The 20,044-nt window shown below is 33.7% G+C and overlaps 1 protein-coding gene across 1 annotated transcript in view; it reads left to right on the top strand.

Moving 5' to 3' along the window:
- The window catches only part of LOC110206947 (protein piccolo-like), a 127,473-nt gene that overhangs the window by 21,337 nt on the left and 86,092 nt on the right, over nt 1–20,044 (top strand). The gene's annotated exons all lie outside the window — the stretch shown is intronic.

The raw sequence follows: 20,044 nt of genomic DNA, 5'->3' as shown, positions 1-20,044 counted from the left end.
TTTAAGCCATTATCATCATCAAATAGCATTTGCTGTCTTTGGACTTAGAATATTATGCAATGTGTTCTATAAAAGAAGCCAACTTGACCTTAGGTCCTACATTCCTCTTTTAGTTTATGAGAATCTAACTGGTAACAGCCTCTTTTTAAGTAGAAATCACCCAAACAGCTGGTTAGTTCAATGAAAATATCAGTCAAATTGGTTGATGCCCTTTTATAAAATTAAGAGTTAATTGATCAAATTTTAACTCCTCAAAGCTTTGTTAGGTGCATTGGGTAGAAATAGCCAGAATAGTACTTTGGGACTTTGATGTTTTTCACTACTCTAAAAAATAGGGATGTTCTTGAAAAGGATACTATCTTTGTAGCCATTAGGCTGCTTCAGCAAATAGAAAGATGTCAAATGGAAATGTGAATAGAAAATTAGTAAAAATCAAAGAGGACATATTATTGACATCTGTTCATATTGAAAACATAGCAGGATGATGTAGTTAGAAAGGGTGCTGGATTCTGAGTTTAATGATCGAAGTTCAAATCTGGGCTTTTCTACTTACTACATATGTGGTTTGGGGTAAGCTGCAATTTCTATGAAACTCAATTTCTTCTTTTCCTATGCAAGGTGAGAAGGGATTGGGTAATCTGTAATGTCCTTTTGGTTCTGAGTTCTATGATTCAATGAATCATAGATTGTAATATAAGTAATATATGTAAAATAATTTTTGAATCTTATGCCACTGTATGCACATAAACTGTTATTATTATTTTTATCATAATTATTAGTTATAATAATATATAATACTTAAAGACTTAACATTTGCATGCTGGAATACAAAGATTTTGCTCCAGTTTATATTAAAAAACAGCCTGCTATGGTTCAAAGAGAACATACTTCATAGGAAACAAAGTTTATATAGCTGCATGTAAATAGAAACTATATTCATAAATGTATATGTTGAAATATACTTTGCATTTCTGGACATGTGTGGACAGTGATAATAATGCTAAGATATTATTGTATATATGTTCTTTATAACCTTTGTATAGGTATTTCTTCATTTTACCTTTTGGTGGGAAATAGCAGAAAGCAAAATACTGAGCATTTGGGTCCATGATCAATTTTAGATAATAAAAGCTGTTCCTTTACTTGCTTTCATAAGAGGATGAATTGATTAGATGGAATTTTTTTTTCTTTTAAGATATGTTATTTGTCATCTCCCAGAGGCATATAATTTAGGCTTTCATAATTTTGTTTCAATTTTGAATGTCTTTTAAATACTGTTGAAAATTTCAACAGTGAATGTCAAAATCCACTTTGCTTTACAAATAATTACTGCAATCTTCTGAAACTCTCTACAGCTCACAAAGGAAATCAGCAGTATGTTTTCCAGCTTTAAAACATATTGGTCTTTTTCCAGCAATTCCAGTAGAAACTCTTAAATTATTTTTATGTTTTTCTCTGGGGCATATATTCTTTTGTCTAATTTTTGGATGTATCATTTATTTTCATGCTACAGAGTATAGGAATAATACAGTCTCTTTTTAATGAAGAATCCTACTTACATAATTCTTCTGTTTTCATATTTGGGGATTATAATGAGTTAATTTGTAAAAAAAATTAGTAGGATAGTAGTCTATGCTATATACTTTAAAATTCTAAACATACTAGAAATACTCATCAAAAGTTTGCTTTGCTTCAAGTTCAATTCAATTTCTTCTATATCTAAACTTTTTGCAGGGAGATTGAGAAAGTGTCTAAATGATGTGTAATTTGGCACGTAGACTTCTTGGTTTCTTACCTTGTAGTTATGCCTACCATATCTACATATGGGAATGTGGAAAAAGACTTTACCTAAAATAATTACTCCCACAGATAAATATTTGTTAAAAAGTAATGATAAAAAGATTTGTCATGTCAAATTTAATCTGTATTGATGATTCATGTATAGAAATTTCTGTGAATTCATTTAGATGGGATATTTTTGAAAAGTATGAAGGGTTAATACAGAGTATATTTCCTCAACAGCATAATTTTTTAGCATTTCTAATATTTTTATCTTCTTTACATTTCTACATTTTATTTTGCTTATAAGTGAGAGGCATTCTGGTTAAGAACAAAGAGGACTGAATTTGGAATTAGAAGACATAGGTTGATGTTCAAGTCATATATACATATATACACATATACGTATACACACATATATACACATACATGTATAACTATATAGCTATATATATATGTACATATATATATATATATATATATATATATATATATATATATATATATATATATATATATATAGTTGTGATAGGAAAGATCCCACAGCTTCAATTTTTCATTTGTAAAAATGGGTTAGTAATGCTTGCTCTACCTACTATGCCTCATTGGAGTATTTTGAAAATAAAGTTACAAAATGTATATAAACATTGTGTAAATTTAAAATTTAGTATGTATGTCTGTCCATCTCTCTGTCTATATGTTCATGTCTCTGGCTATTTAGAGCAAAGATTGTAATTATCTGTAATATCAGGTAATTGGTATTATAGGCTAAATCCTTCTAAAACTCAGGAAGAGTTTATATTGATAAAAACAAGTCTAATGTGAAAGGCAAGTGAAAATACACTCTATTTTCTAGAAAAAACTGAAACTATTTTTATAAGAAATAAATAGAAGATAAAATATTAAGCTTGTGTGGAGTAGTAGAAATGACAAGCTGAAAATCAAAAGCAGAGTTGTGTAATTAGGACAAGGAGGAAGAGATTTTATACCAGGGTAATGAATTTATATAAACACTAGAAGCACTTGGAGGCTCTCAGCTGAGTAGAAACATTAGAGCTTAATATATAGTTAAGAGGATTTTTAGTTAAAATATGAACCTACCTACCTTCTCCCCTCACTGAATCAGCCCCTCCAGTAGTAGTATTTCGGGATCTCTAGCCCCTACCAATCCATTTCCCTTTTTTTAAGGTCTGTGTTTTATTGGTTGTCTCATAATCAGTTTGTGTTTCTTGCACCAATCCTAACACTACTCCCCTCTAGGCTATATCTCTGGTCCAATGACATGTATTTAAGCATTGGCTCTGTCCATTACTAGCTGTTTCAGAATAAGTAAGACACAACCTCCCTGACCTTGTTTCCCCATCCGTAGAATCGAGATAGTGTTTGCAATAACGACTTCATATTGCTGTGAGCAAAGTACAATTTTTAAAGTTTTATTGATGTTTTGCTTTTATATTATAAATATTATATATTTCTTCCATTTCATGAAAAGTCTCTTATAGTAAAACATCTAAACAAAATGAATAATACATGATCTTATGTGAATATACATGTGCCATTTTCTTAGTTGCTGCATCCCCCACCCACGCACATATACCTGTTTTTTTTTAATGAACACAAATCTATTTTCTCTCCCTTCCTCCCTTCCAATCTCCTAGGAGGGAGGGAAAAAATTTCTTACAACATCTGCATAGTCAAGAAAAACAAATTCCTTCAATGGTGGTATTACGTTCTGCACCCTGAATCCATCACGTCTCTGTCATGAATAACATGTTTCATCATCTATCTTCTGAAATCATGAATCATTCCTGCATTGATTATAGTTCTTACAACTTTAAAAATTGTTTATTTTGTGCTTATTATTGTATAAATTGTTCCATATCTGTTCATTTTATAAATTCTCCAAATTGCTGATTTTTATAACATAGATGTTATAAATTGTTCTCCTGCTTACTTCACTCTACATCAGTTTATATAAGGCTTTCCATGTCTTTTTGACATCATCCATTTAATCATTTCTTCTAAGTACAATAGTATTCCATCACATTCATATACCCCTAATTAATCAATGATTCCTCAATCAGTTGGTATATCCATAATTTCCATTTTTTCCACTACAAAAAGAGCTACTATAAATATTTATGTGTATAAAGAACCTCTTCCTCTTTCTTTTTGGTATAAGTCTAACCCATAGCATCTCCTCACAAAATCATGAAAAAGTGTTTGTTGTACCAACATTTTATGTAAAGAGAAACTTAGAAACTCTCTCTAAATATCTAATATAATAAAACCCATGAGATACCTTAAATTTTGTTTTTTGAAAGATATTAGACGCCTTTAAAATATTTTCTCCACATATAGGAGAGCTAAAGAAGATCTCTTAAAAAAAATCCTATCCAATATTTACTTCTCCTGATTGTTTAGTTCCATGGTAACTTTATCTGCTAAACCAAGAATTGTGTTCATTTCTGTACTTCAGCATAGGCTAGGTAGTTACTTTGAAGTAAAAGAAAAAAAAGTTATATCTGAAAATTTCCACCAGAAATGTGCAGCATTTTAGAACGTATCACTCAGCTTCTCTGTTTAGTTGCCAGAGCAGTTACAATAGTGATAAGAAAATGAAAATGTAGCAAAATGAGTAACTCAAAAAATAGATCTCCATTTTCCCCCCTTCTACTTAAAGCTATATCATGCATGATTCTAGGAATATGGCAGTTTTATGTAAAGCCAATGTTACTCCTTTCTGAGTTAAAAAAAAAAGGGGTAGAATGGCTAAATTTATAAAACTAAAGAAAGGATATGTGAATTGAGTCAGCCTAGTGTAATGGGAAAAAACACAGGATTTGGAACCAGCAGACCTAGTTTCAAGTTTTGTCTCTTTAGGCAATTCACTCAATCTCTTTAGGCTTCAGTTTCTTCATCTATAAAATTATCCTTTCTGATTCTAAATCTTATAATGTTTTAATTTCATAATGTGGCGATGTTTTCAAATGAAATGCCTTGTGTTCTTCATTAGCCTACCATTTTCATAGTGCTGTAGAAATAGAGTTTAATTATAAAAAATTCCATTAACTCTAAGTAGGTAACTATAACAAATCTGGTGTAACGATGTATATGTGTGTATATGTATGTATGTATGTATGTATGTATATATGTATGCACACACATAGTAGTATATGTATATATGTTATATATTAGTACTGTACTATAGATATATAGATATACACCTCACACTCACACACACTGCACACCCATATGTGTATGTGTGAGTGTGTGTGTGTGTGTGTGTGTGTGTGTGTGTGTGAGTGTGTTTGAGGCGGGGTGTGCATGTGTGTAATAGATAGAATGTTGGACCTGGATTCAGGAAGACCTGGATTAAAATCCTGCTCCTATTACTTTGTAACTGTATGACTGAGGTACATTTTCTTCATCTATAAAATAGAGATAGCACCTACCTCACAAGATTGTTATGAGGCTTAAGTGAGGTGATTTTTATAGCAGATCTACACTGACTTACTTTACCAGAGCCATACTGCTCCATCTGCCTCCTTTGGGAGGTAGGCTACCCTAAAAGAAGGTGGGATTGTCTCTCTACAGCCAGGGGTCTAGTTTCCACTAGTTGTGTTCCCTCCATTGTTACAAGCCAGTTTCCAGCACCTCAATTCCATTTAACCCCTTAACATCAAACTTTATAATAGGACAATTACTTTGAAGATACTGTAAGAATAAACATTTATCAGGGCATTTTTGCTGGATTCCTACCTAATGTTGGTTCCACCAAGTTCAATTACAAATGCAGCCTGACTGACAATGTTACCTGTTACCAATGGCCTTATTCTTGAAATTTACTTTCAGAGTTCCTTCCTTCTCAGGGCACTAGCTACAAAACTAGAACACCAGCATGTGGGGGGGTGTCCTCTTGACCTTTGAAAACTCACAAGGTTGGACACACTACTCCTTTCTCCTAGAAGAGAAAAGAATACTTACAGAGACCAATGACCTAGACTTTTTACTCAGGGCCACAATACTTCCCAGATGAGTTGATTGTAAGGACCCTACCCTTATAGAAAGGTTTCTTAGTGAATACCAACAAGCAAAGGAGTCTACCTATGAACAAGGCAACTGAAAGGACTGAGGCAAGAGGTACATTGTAGAAGCTCACTAAGGCCTTTTGATGCAACTGTAGCTAAGAAAAGAAGGGAAGAGGGAAATCTATTCTAAATGTTGGAGATGTTGTGCAAAAAGGTAAAGAGGTGAGAGATAGCAGAATAATATGTCAGGATAGCAGCAAGGAATGAAGTTTGGAACATAGCGTGCACAAAGGGAAGTGCTATGAAAAATCCTAGTCTGAAGCTAGATGTGGAGGTTTTTCAATGCTGGTTTATATTTTAGTTTGCTAAGAAATGAGGAGTTGCTGAAAGTTTATGAGCAGGTAATTTACATGGTAAGTAAGACCTGTGCATAGGAATAATACTTTAATGCCAGTGTGAAGGAGAAGTTAGAGGAGAAAGATTGGAGGAAAGGGGACCAGTTGTTAACAATATTTAAACAGGGACCTGAACAAAGACTAGGTCAATAGAAATGGAAAGGAAGATTATCAACAAATTACTCTTCATACCATTGGTAACCTCCAGTGACTCTATTATCCCTCCATGTTCTCCTGGGCCATTACTTTGCTATGGTCTTATTTTCCTCACTTTGTAATCTTGGCCCTGTAGTTAACAAGTCCAATTATGCATTGTCCTCAACTCTCAAATTCCTTACCCCTTTGTGCAATTACCAGTAATTTCTTGCCAAACCCCAGTCCTGGATTATCCCCAACATCTGCCTTTTCTTCTCTGAATCATACTATTGAATGATGCTAAAGGAAGTCATGCAGCAATAGCAATTGGAGCAGGGGGCAAGGAGGTCAGCTGGTAAAAAATACCATGAAGTCAGAGACAGAATGTCTTGTAGGAGGTATAGCAAGGAGGCCAGTGCCACTGGATTATAGATTATATCAGAGGGAGTAAGGCGTAAGAAGAATTGAAACTTTGTAAAAGTCTCTGAATGCTAAACAGAAAATTTTATATTTTATACCAGAGGGGACAGGGAACCAATAAAGTTGATTGATTATAGGAGTGGTCAAACCTGCAATTTAGGAAGATTGTTTTGATAGCTGAGTGGACAGTAAACTAGAGTAGGGAGGTATTTGTTTCAGAGAGACCAACCAGCATTACCAACCACTAGGTGTGAGGTGATGAGGGCCTATACCAAGGTGGTGGTGGTGTCAGAACAGAGAAGGGGATGTATACATGTGATGTTGTTAAGGTAAAATCAACAATACTTGGTAACTGATTAGGTATAGACATAGGTTGAAAACAAGGAGTTGAGGATGGCATGAAGGTTGCAAGTGTTGGAATCAGAGACGATGTTGGTGGCCTTGAAAGTAAAAGGAAAGTTAGGAAGATAAGAAGGTATGGGAAAGGTGATAAGTTCATTTTTACACACATTGAGTTTAAGATGTCTACAGGACATGCAGTTTGAGATGTCCAGGAGGCAGCTCAAAATGGGAGACTGGAGGTTAGGAGAGACAGTTGAGTTGAATCATTGAATCCACGGGAGCTGAAGAAATGAAAATGAAATAGTATAGTTAGAGAAGGGAATGTAGTCTGGGTGAATGCTATGGGGTTATACACAGTAAGTGGATGTGACCTGAATGAAGATCCAGCAAAGGAAACTGAGGATAGTCAAATATGTAGGAGAATGTTTCATATTTTATAAAATTGAAATATTGTAAGTTAAACATTTTGAAATTATGTATGATGTCTGAGTAATGATTTATCATATTGACACCCAGACAATCCAACATACTTTTGGTTGGAAAACATATAATCTAAATAAAAACAAATCTAACTTTTAAAATGTTGTTAAGTGCCAGAGAACTAAACAAATACTTATTAATGGAGGGGAAACCATCTGTAGGTGAAAGTTTGGAGAAGATATGGTACTATTCCTAATAAGCTTATGCTTTTTATGGCAAGAAGAATCTATAATTCCTGTTTAATAAATAGCTTCTCAAAATAGTATAACAAATGATTCTTCACTGGCTATATTTAACATTATATTTCATATTATAATCTGATAATACCTTTTAGTGCCTTAATTAGCAACATGCTGCTTTGTAAAATTAGGTTTGGTCAAATAGCCTACTGAGCGCAAATCAATTCTTGGTGAAAACAACTCATCAAAAACCATTCCAGAGGCACTAATCACCTACTTTCAGAGCCTATCCTATTTATTATATGCCATCAAGTTTCTAATACATTACCACCTGAAGTTTTCAGGTAGGAACCAGGATATCTGATCCCATTTTATTTCTCTACTTAAGAACTCAGAGAATATTATGTTTCTTTTAAGACTCCAAAGTATTTGAGTTCATTCCTAGGTTGTCCTAGGACATTGGGTCAGGTCTATAATCCCCCTGTAAAGAATAGTACAGACATAAAGCCCTGACGGAAGCTTAAGCATCTTTTTAGACAATTTTTCATTTGTATTTTATGTAAGATCAAACCAAGATTAGACTGTCTTCTTAGGTGAGAACCTAACAGACCAGAACTAGCCTTCTCTTTTTGAGGTAAGTAGGACAGCATGTCCTTTGGTCATTTTGTCTAGCAGTCACAAAAGAGTAATATAGTGTGTCTAGGTATGAACCATCTAATATAGATTGGCTAACCTGTGAGTGGTATGAATAGATAAATATCTGATATGGAAATTGGCCCACCCTGTCTCTGGAGATCTTGTGATTTCCGCCATTGTGGAAAGGAGGAGGAGAGCACTGACTTCCCCGTGATAAATAACCTAGTGTTCAGAAGAGGTATGGTTGGGCAAACCCCTTTCATCTCCTATTCTGTCTTCAAGAGAGATAGTAAGCTATCTACCACATCTCAAAGGGGTTACAGTTCTTTTAGGAGATTCAGAATAAAAGCCATATTCCCAGATTTGCTCCTAAAGAGGAGAGGGTGGGGTGTTAACACTTATCTTACTCTAGGCCACTTTATCTCTATCCTATCAAATCCTGATCAAAAAGAAAATCTGGCTTGATAGCTTACAAATAGATTTCTTCATAAATTGGGGAAATTGTACAGAGTGAAGTAGATGACTGGAAACAAAAAAGTAAATGGGCTCTATAATTCAGAAGCACAGTGAAGTCTTAGCTTAGCTATGTAGAGAAGTCTTTTATTTTTAAAATAGTATTTTCCCCAATTACATGTAGTTTTCAACATTCATTTTTTATAAAATTTCAAGTTCTAGGTTTTTTTTTTCCCTTCCTCACAATCCCCCTCCCAAAGATGGCAAGGAATCTGATATGGGTTATACATGTGCAATCATATAAATATATTTCCATATTAGTCATATTGTGAAAGAAACAAAACAAAAGAGAACAGCTAAACACACACACACACACACAAAGGTGAAAATTGTATGCTTTGATCTGCATTCACACTCTATAGTCCTTTCTCTGGATGTGGATAGCATTTTCCATCATGAGCCTTTTGGAATTGTCTTAGATCATTGTAATGCTGAGAAGACCAAAGTCTATCATACTTGATCATTACACAATGTTGCTGTTACTGTGTAAAATGTTCTCCCAGTTCTGCTCACTTCACTCGGCCTCAGTTCATGTAAATCTTTCCCAGTTTTTTTTTTCTGAAATCCATCTGCTCATCATTTCTTATAGCACAATGCTATTCCATTACATTCATATACCGCAACTTGTTCAGCGATTCCCCAAACGATGGGCATCCCTTCAGTTTCCAATTCTTTGCCACCACAAAAAGAGCTGCTACAAATATTTTTATACATGTGGATTCTTTTTTTTTATGATCTCTTTGGGATAGAAACCTAATAGTGGTACTGCTGGATCAAAGAGTATATGCAGTTTCATTACCCTTTGGGCATAGTTCCAAATTGTTCTCCAGAATGGTTGGATTAGTTCACAACTCCACCAACAACGCATTAGTGTCCCAATTTTCCCACATCCTCTCCAACATTTATCATTTTTCTTTTTGGTCGTATTAGCCAATCTGATAGGTGTGAGGTGATGCCTCAGAGTTGTTTTAATTTGCATTTCTCTAATCAATAGTGATTTAGAGTATTTTTTTGTATGACTATAGATAGTTTTAATTTCTTCACCTGAAAATTTGTTCATAACCTTGGACTATCTATCAATTGGGGAATGACTTATATTCTTATGAATTTGACTCAGTTCTCTATATATTTGAGAAATGAAGCCTTTATCAGAAATGCTGGCTGAAAACATTGTTTCCCATCTTTCTGCTTTTCTTCTAATTTTGGTTGCATTGGTTTTGTTAGTGCAAAAACTTTTTAATTTAATATAATCAAAATGATCCATTTTGCATTTAATAGTGTTCTTTATCTCTTGTTTGTTTGTAAATTCTTCCCTTCTCCATAGATCTGACAGGTAAACTATTTCTTGTTCTCCTAATTTGCTTATGGTATCCTCCCTTATATCTATATCATGTACCCATTTTGACCTTATCTTGGTATACAGTGTGAGATGTTGGTCTATGCCTAATTTCTGCCTTATTTTTTTCCAATTTCCATGGCAGTTTTTTGTCAAATAATGAGTTATTATCTCAGAAGCTAGAGTTTTGGGGTTTACCAAACAGTAAATTATTATAGTCATTTACTACTTTGTCTTGTGTACCTAACCTATTCCACTGATCCATCACTATGTTTCTTAGCCACTACCAAATAGTTTTGATGATTGGCACTTTATAATATAGTTTTACATCTGGAATGGCTAGGGCACCTTCCTTTGCACTTTTTTTCATTAATTCCCTTGATTTTCTTGACCTTTTGTCCTTCCAGATGAATTTTGTTATTGTTTTTTTCTAGCTCTATAAAGTAACTTTTGGTAGTTTGATTGGTATGGCACTGAATAAGTAAATTAATTTAGGTAGAATTGCCATTTTTGTTATATAAGCTCAGCATACCTATGAGCAATCAATGTTTTTCCAGTTGTTTAAATCTGACTTTATTAAATCTGTCTTTATGTTTCGTAATTGTGTTCCTGGGTTTATCTTGACAATTAGACTCCCAAATATTCTATATTGTCTACAGTTATTTCAAATGGATTTTCTCTTTCTATCTCTTGCTGCTGGGCCTTGTTGGCAATATATAGAAATGCTGATGATCTTATAGGGAATTATTTTATATCCTACAACTTTGCTAAAACTGTTAATTATTTCGAGTAGTTTTTTAGTTGATTGTCTAGGATTCTCTAAGTATATCATCTGCAAAGATTGATAGTTTTATTTCCTCATTGCCTACTCTAATTCCTTCTATTTATTTTTCTTCTCTTGTCACTATAGCTAACATTTCTAGTACAATATTATATAATAGAGGTGATAATGGGCATCTTTTGTTTTACTCCTGATCTTATTGGAAATGCTTCTAGCTAATCCCCATTACAGATGATGGCTGCTGATGGTTTTAGGTAGATAACACTTATAATTTTAAGGAAAGGAGAACAGTCTTAATAAGGAAGTATTTACTAGGGTTGCAGGCAGTGGAAGTAAAGACACGTGGAGGGGGATGATACTCCTCATATGTCTGGGGTTCCTTGGTCCTCCTAGTCATTCAAATGTGCATCTTGTCTCTCACTCATCTGTCTAGGAATTCTCTGCTTCACTGAAGTCTCCCCACAGTTACAGAGCTTTGATGGCTCAGTGGTCTCTCAGCTAATCAGGAGTCACATTCCCCTCCATATTTGTGGCCCTTAGTATCACAGGGCTCCTTTTCAAGGAACTGTTCTGTTGGCCAGGACCTGGGCCTTATCACATAAACTTTTTTACAAGGCTGCATAATTCACATTCTGAGAAGTAGAAAAGGCATTTTTCAATTAGCAAGGAAAATATATTGATTACAAAAAGGATTTCCTCATTAAATGAAAAATACTAAGTACTTTCTGAGCATTACTAAAACTAATTTCTATAAAGGTGTAGCATTCCTCAAAGCAGTACAATGACATCCTAAAATATGGAATTGTAATATTGGATAAGAACATATAGCATATGTATCTGCTTTGAAGCTTATGTCAGTTGCATACAAATGCCTCCAACGAACGTAAAAAAAACCATCAAAGATTGAAAACAGAAAAAAAGACTTGTCATTGGCATCAAATTAATTATTGAATCACTCCCCAAAATACATAATACATGATCAGTTGATTGTTGACCTGGCTCAGAACACATGTAAAATAAATGAGAGTCATATGATAATTACAGCCTATATAATTTTGGATGAGCTTGTAACTTCTCCGGGAAGTTGACTGAGAATTCATTCATCTATAAAATTACTAAGTTGGAATAGATGATCTCTAAGATCTCCTTTATAACTAATTCTTATTTTTTGGTGATAGTAGTGTTGCTGTAATATAATGTTGGTAACCAAGAATATTATGAATATTTGAGTATGGGGACATTTGAAAAGACAAGAAAGGAAAACTGATAATAACAGCAACAAAAAAGATGATAAATTAAACACCAAAGTACAAAATCCTAAATACAAATGAAATCCAATTATAATAGTTATGCTTAAAATAAGTGTACTTCTCGTGATTTTGATGTACAACAGGTATATATTACCAAAGTTAGAAAATATAGAAACATATATGAATATGTGTCATTGCATGTGTGTATGTGTGATATGTACTGGTCTGACAGTTTATATGATAACAGAAATATTTTGAGTGTAGGTCTAGTGGAAAACTGTATTTACTATCAGAGAACTAAACCAAACAAGTACAAAAAGATATCATTGAAAGGTTCAACACCTGGTGATGATGTTGTTCATCATAGTAATTCTCCAAATGGATAATATATACCATAACCCAATTCCTATGTGTCTACTTTCTTCTTTAGTAAAAAAAAGGGGACAGCAGATGCTAAGAATCATTTCCATTCTACATACAAGATATATATAGTGAAAATGAAGGGTCTTCTTTGAGGGAAGTTACTCACAGTGGGGAGGGGGTAGAAGACAGAGGAAGGACCTCCTGAAGGTGAGATTTGAGCTGAGTCTTAAAGAGAGCCAGGCAAGCCAAGAGGCAAAATTAGGAGGGAAGGGAGAGAGGTGACAGCCAGTAAAAAGGCCCAGGGTCATGAGATAAATCATAGTAAAATATAAGAAGAGCAGAAAGGCAAGAAGGAGCCAGGTTATGAAAAGCTTTAAAAGACAAAGCATTTTATATTTGATCTTAGATGTAATAGGGAACTACTTTTTGTTGACTATGTGTATGTCACTTCATTTTTCTGGGCCTCAGGTCCTCATCTATAAAATGATGGGTGTGATAAATAGCATTTAAGTATCTCTTAAGGTTTGAAAAATGCTTTATAACTATTATTCTATCTTCACAATAACCGTGGAATGTTGGTGCTATTATTATCCCCATTTTACAAATGAGGAAACTGAGGCAAACAGAGGTAAAGAGAATTTTCCAGGGTCACACAACTAGTAAATGTCTGAGGTTGAATCTGAACTCAGTTCTTCCTCTGTCCAGGTCCAGTGTTCTATCCATTGCCACCTAGATGCTTTTGTGTGTATCCGCATGAATAGGTATGTGTAAATTTTATTTATGTACCCTTACAATTATACAAACACACATATGTGACAACATTTGTTTCCATATAGAAATACATTGGGTCACAGGATCTTCTAGAGTAGGAAGTTGCTGCAAAAGCCATTTTACAGGTAAGAAAACTGAGACCAAGAGAGGATACATAATTTGATATGACAGATGAATAATAGATTGGAATGAGAGTTGAATAGGAGGAAATAAACTGGCTTACACTTTGGGAAACTGAATAGTTCTTATTATGATGATCCTGAGCTGCATGCTGTCACAAAATCTCATTTAATACCAGTATTCTCCCAGTGATCCAATATGCTTATGAATCTTGGAATAATACAAGCTCAGGAAAAATGAAAATTTTAGGTTAACTAAAATTCAATGGAAAACAAATGGAGGACATCAACAGATTTTAGGATATTGCTATTGAAACTTATTTACAAGACACATATGTCATACATAGATGAGCCATGTATCAAAAGTAGAAGAAAAGATACAGAAAAATCAAACACAGTAGCCTAATATTTGATAAACCCAAGAATAAAATCCTGGGGGGAAGATTTCCCTGAGCAGCAAGAACTGATGAGAAAACTCAAAAGCAGTTGAAGAGATATTAGATAGATGTTGCCACATTATATTATATACCACAATATGTTCTAGAAGGAAATTTGATCTAAATATAAAATGTTACATCAGATTTATAGCTAAAGGGAAAATTTCTTAAGAAAATGTAAAGGTGATCCTAAAAATAAAATAGACAAATTTAAATGTTTTATGTTAAATTCAATGCAGCTAAGAAGGGAAATAAATAATAAAATTATTTGCATGTAATAGTACTGAAAGTCTGACAGCTAAGCTATATAGTGAACTCACACACATATATAAACCTCAGATCCATTTCTCAATAAATAAGTGAACAAAAGACAAGAATAAACAGTTTTCTAAAGAAAAGTAATGAAAACTACAAAGCTTTTAGAGAAAATTTGGAAAATTTTGAAGTGATACAGTGAAGGCAGGAGAATCAGCATCCACAATGATTGTAATAATGTAAGGGAAAACGATATTAAAAATCATCAAATCCAAATCAAAGGCATAACCAAGCTTGAATCCTTGAATCCTGACCTTCTGAGAAGATTGGAATGAAGCATATGCTGTCAATGTATCAGCTTATTTAACTTAACTGTCCTTCTTTGTCACAAAAGAAAATTCAATTAAGGAAGAACAAAATTGGTAAATGACTGTAATATAAAAAAAGATTGATAAAAATTTATTAAAAGAATGAAGATGTTCCATTGATACTCTCAAAATTTTAAAAGGTCTATAGTTCAAATGACAAGATCCACAGAAGATTTATAGCAAATGATGGATAAAAGTTTCACGGGGTAAAAAGGGATTGTGAGATTGTGATTAGCACCAGTGGAGAGAGTAGACACAATTGTGAGATTACATACCCATTGAAGTTTCCAAGGTTCATGACTGCAGCAAAATTTCAGACATTTATTAACAAAACAGTGGAACAAACACTGAACTCTTAAAATTCTGAGTAAAATGATCATGAATGGGACCTATGTCAGTTAAAAGAAAATTAAATTTATTGTGAAGCATAGTACCAGGATAGTTATGGAGCCAAATTTTTCCCCAGTTCTAGAACCTTTATTAATATGAAAACATCAAATCTCAAGTTGTTTGTAATTTTTATTTTAAAATGAAATTGACTTAAAATATAAGGTTCTCTTTTCTTAACCTGTCAACTAGTACCACTAATAGCACTATTTCAAAAATCGTTTTAGAGTTTTTATTGCAAAGATTCTACTGAATTTGTATTTAAAGTAAACGGTTCTTCTGAGGACCACTGAATGCCACAACAGAGCATACAAAGCCTCTTTTCCCTGAATGCACTTGGATGTGCCAAGAAACGTATATAAATATAATATATATATATATTCGCATATATATGTATGTATATATGTATGTGTGTATATATTTGCATATATATGTATGTATATATGTATGTGTGTATATATTTGCATATATATGTATGTATATGTATATATGTATGTGTGTGTATATATACATACATACACACACACACACACATATATACACATGATCTTAGTTCATCCTCTTGTTACTGAGAAAAGCTGTATTTTTTCATGGCTGCTTCAAATGATAGGAATATTAGTTATTTTTATAGATTTATGAAAGGAAGTGCTCATTCCCTAGCTACTTTATTATATTTATAAGTAGTACTTCCTACTGCTTTTCTTTTCTAGTTCCTCATCTTTTTCAAGAAGGATAAAAGACTTCTTAGACCAGACCTCTCAATTTTTTTTCCATTGGAGATACATATCAGAATTGTCGTCTAAAATTAAGTATCTGAAGTAATTAAGTACTACAGATTCATATTTTTTCATAATCTGGATGGGTCCATAGATTCACTTTATGGCTAACATATTGTTATGGTTCTGAGAGAGGTTACTGGTGTGTTGTTGTTTTTTCTAACTCAGTGAAAGTCATGAATATAAGGAATCAAATTCCAAAGTCTACAAAAGGTACACCAGAACAGAAGAAAGAAAAATTCAAAGTCCGGGTACTGTATAGTACAAATAAATGTTACTTGGGGCTTGTTTTTCATTAAGCAGTGTGATAAATATTCTTCCTCTACCCCCTTTTTCCAGTTATCATTTAGATTTCCTTATCAGACTTTATATTGCTTAGAGAACAGATTCAAAGTATTTCATTATCTTTTCACAATGCAATAGCGCAGCTGATAACTCTGAGTCAAAAACAGTGAATGGGATAGGTCTTTCTCTTAGAATAATATGACAAAACTAAGAAAAGGAAGAAAATGAAGGAATCAGTAAACTCAGCTGGAAAATAGAGCTTTATTTCAGATACCTGATGCAATCTAAAAATAAGTATTTTTCAAGGGCTTCAAATGGAAACCTTTGTCTCTCCTCTGTGGAATTAAAAGTGAGGATTATTTCCATGGAGCCCCCAAGCACTCCATGTTCTTTGAAAATGCTGCCTACCTTCATCAAAAATTATCCTTCTACAACAGATTCAAGTAATTCTTGGTTTAACATAGGAAGTCAGGAAGAAGCAATATGATGCCATTATCACACCTAAGCCCATACAAGGAAGCTTGGTGCTATGCATAGCCACAGGGAAAGGGGGGGGGTAAATAGAGGATCTATTAATTTCTCTTCAGAACAACTAATTTGTTTCTCGGAAAGTTTTCATTTAGGAGTCACCTTCTGGAGTTTGTAGGGTGATAGATACATAGATACATAGATATAGATAGATACACACACACACACACACACACACACACACACACACACACATATATATATATATATATAATATATATATATATATATATAATTATCCTACATAGATTGGGCTTTTGATATTGAGAATTTTGATTTATAGAATATATATGCAAGGTAGCAATAAAATATCTTTCTACTAATTTCATGTTTAACCTTTCTATTGCTTTGTCATTCTTTATCTCTCTATCTCTCTAAAAGAGTTGTTTATATTGATGTCATATAAAATATTTTCTGAATAACAGTTAAATCTGGTCAGATCTTCCCATACAAATAAAATGCAGAGGATGAATTTGAACTTGATTTTCAGATGTGCATAATGAGTTCTAAATAGATGATTTGTTTTCCTATCCTTAAAAAAAATCCATGAACAACTATTACTACTACTACTACTACTACTACTACTACTACTACTACTACTACTACTACTAGTATTACTGTTAATGAAAATAATAATGAGGATGAGAATGTGGATAATAATTTTAACCAACCGTTCACTCCAAGAAAGAAAGTTACACTGAAAATGAGGTAATATATTATGGAATATATGCTTCTGCTTTACAGTTTTCTTCTTCAGGGAAGAGAGAGAGGAGAAGAAAGATAGCAAAACAATGAACATTTGAAAACAAATGAAATGTCAAATCACATGGGCAGGGACTGCTTGTTCCAACATTTATTAAGTGCCTACTATGTTGCACCAGTTCTCAAAGTATTAGGAGAGGGTACAATTCAAAACTGCTGGAACCAATTCAAACCATGATTGTTAAATTTTCAGTGTGGACATTTACACCTCAGAAATGAACAAATGGTATTACTCAAAGAATAATTTGTTATTTTGTATTAGACTTAAGAAAGTATTGGAGAAAATGCTAATATGTTTTGGGGAGTACTGGTGAGATTTGGGAGGAGCCTTGTGAAATGATCGCCAGAATGTTGGGGTTGTTTGGTAGCAACTCTAAATTCATTTCTAAAGGGAGTTTATAGGATATTCAAGTGTTTTGTTTGTTTTCTGTTATCTTTGCATTTGGGGGCATCAATTATTCTTCAATAATTTCTGTGTTTTTTATATGTCCTTGTGTCCTCTGACACATTTTCGTTGTCATGTGTCCTGAGAGTTTGGGCTTTGTTTGTTTGAAAGGAGAAAATTAGCTTCTCAAGATGGTCCCCAGGATCATACTGGGCCTCCAAGTGATTATGGAGGCATCCAGTAACCTTGGGCCACAGGTCACATGTATTTTTAATGTTTTTCTCCAGTAGAATATAGAAAGAAATGTTTCATTTTTCTCTTTGTATCGTTAGCACTAGGAAAGTTCTTGGCATGGAATAGATATTCAATAAATAATTGTTGTTGAATCAATGAGTTATTACCAATTAGCTTTCTCTGCACCGACAAAAATGGTAAATAGGTCCCTTTAGATGCCACAGTCTGGGCCTGTGCACTGGGCCTGAAGATAGTTGACTTCAAATCTAGCCTCAGAAACTTGACTAGCTGTTTCTAGAAACCCTGTCTAAGTCTATTTGCCTCACTTTCCTCAACCATAAAGTGAGGATACGAACAGTACCCAACTGGGAGGGTTGTTGTAAGGGTCAAATGAAATAATGTTTCTAAAGTGCCTGGCACTGAGTAAAAGGTATATAAACACTTATTCCCTTCCCTTCTTTAACTGAACTCTTTATCTGTCCTGGAAAGATACACAGACTGATATCAAGCTGAGGTTTTTTAAGTAAGAAGAGCATCTTCCCTCAAATGAGATGAGAAATTTTTTTAACAAAAAAATTTGGATGAAAACTACTATATATCCTGCTGATAGGATCTTCTTTTTCTTCCTCTTTCTCTTCCTTTTCTTCCTTCTCTTCTTCTTCCTCTTCCTCTTCATTCTCCACAGAAAATAAGAAAGAAAATGTTTGACTTTAAATTATATACTTTCTAAGAACAATGGCATTCAAAGACACTAATTTATTTTTATTAAAAAAATCCCTTTTTGTGGTAATACTTTCATGTCAGGGTGGACCAAAGTCTCTTGCATTTAAATGTAAGTACTGAGAGATTGTGTTTATAAACATAATGAAATTATCATAAAATCACAGGTTTAGAACTGGAAGGGACCTTACAGACCATTTAGTACAACACCTTCATTTTATAGATGAAGAAATGGGAACCCAGAGAGGTGAAGTGACCTTTGCTCACTGTTATATTGGTAGTACATAGAAAGTAAAGTATTTTAACCCAGGTTCTTTGTCTCTAAATCCTCCCAGCACACATTCTACCGTACCATATTACCTAAATTAGACCATGTTTTATTTTTGTTTCCATCTGTTCCAATACATTGCCTTATACTTAGACTTATTAGATACATACTACAGGATTTTTTTAATAGTAGGAAAGAATGGAAAGTTTCAAATCTTAGGAAGAGAACCTAGCTTTCATGGGCCTTAGTAAGAAAAAAAAAAAAGTTGGTGGGGCGGAAAAATGTCCGTAGGCCTTTCAGTATACAATTGTTCTGACAGCCTCACTGACAGCTATTTGCTTCTTAGTACTTCCCTGGTCTTCATCCTGGTCTTTTTTCAGTCCCTTTTGTTTCTTCCTATTTTCTCTTTATGTGTGACTCAACACATCTTGTTTTCCCCATAGTAACATACTTAAACTTGGGTGTATATCCCCTTTCTTTATGTATGACTTTCTTTGTCTGACTCTCAGGCTAGTTTGTTTGCAGTAATGAGCTGTAATATAGTAGAGGCTGTATTTATTTCATAAACTCCTCTTTCATAGTAGTAAAGATCATTCACTGGGAGACAGGTAGATATGATATACTCTTGGGGGAGAAAAGATATTAAGTTTTAAGAAAGTTTGGCATGACTTTATGTTATTTTTCTGACTCAGGCCCGATTCCACTGGCTTTTGAAAGTATAGATTCATATTACCTGCAGTTGTTGTGGGAATTCTTTTGTTCTGTCTATCAGCAAATCTCAGTTAAACTGATAATTATCTTTCTAGTACTCACTATTTAACTCTGGTACTCCTTCACCCACCCCATCTCTTATTCTCTCTTTCCCCCTTCTCATATTTTCCTTGACATATTTGTCATATTTCAAATCAAGTTAAAGCCTTTGAGGATAACACATATTCATCTACAAGCTTCATCAAATTATGTAATAGATAGTACTAGTCCATGATTTCATTAGAAGGAACTCTACAGATGAGGAAAGATAGAGCAGTGGTTAAAGCAGTGGCCTTGCATTCCAGAAGACCTATATTTAAAGCTGGCTTTTGACACTGGCTGTATGCCCCTAGGCAAGT

The sequence above is a fragment of the Phascolarctos cinereus genome, unplaced genomic scaffold, assembly GCF_003287225.1.
Source record: "Phascolarctos cinereus isolate Bilbo 61053 unplaced genomic scaffold, phaCin_HiC Scaffold_1;HRSCAF=81, whole genome shotgun sequence".
NCBI lineage: Eukaryota > Metazoa > Chordata > Mammalia > Diprotodontia > Phascolarctidae > Phascolarctos > Phascolarctos cinereus.
The sequence above is the reverse complement of the archived record's forward strand: the minus strand, read 5'-3'. Positions and strand labels throughout refer to the sequence as shown.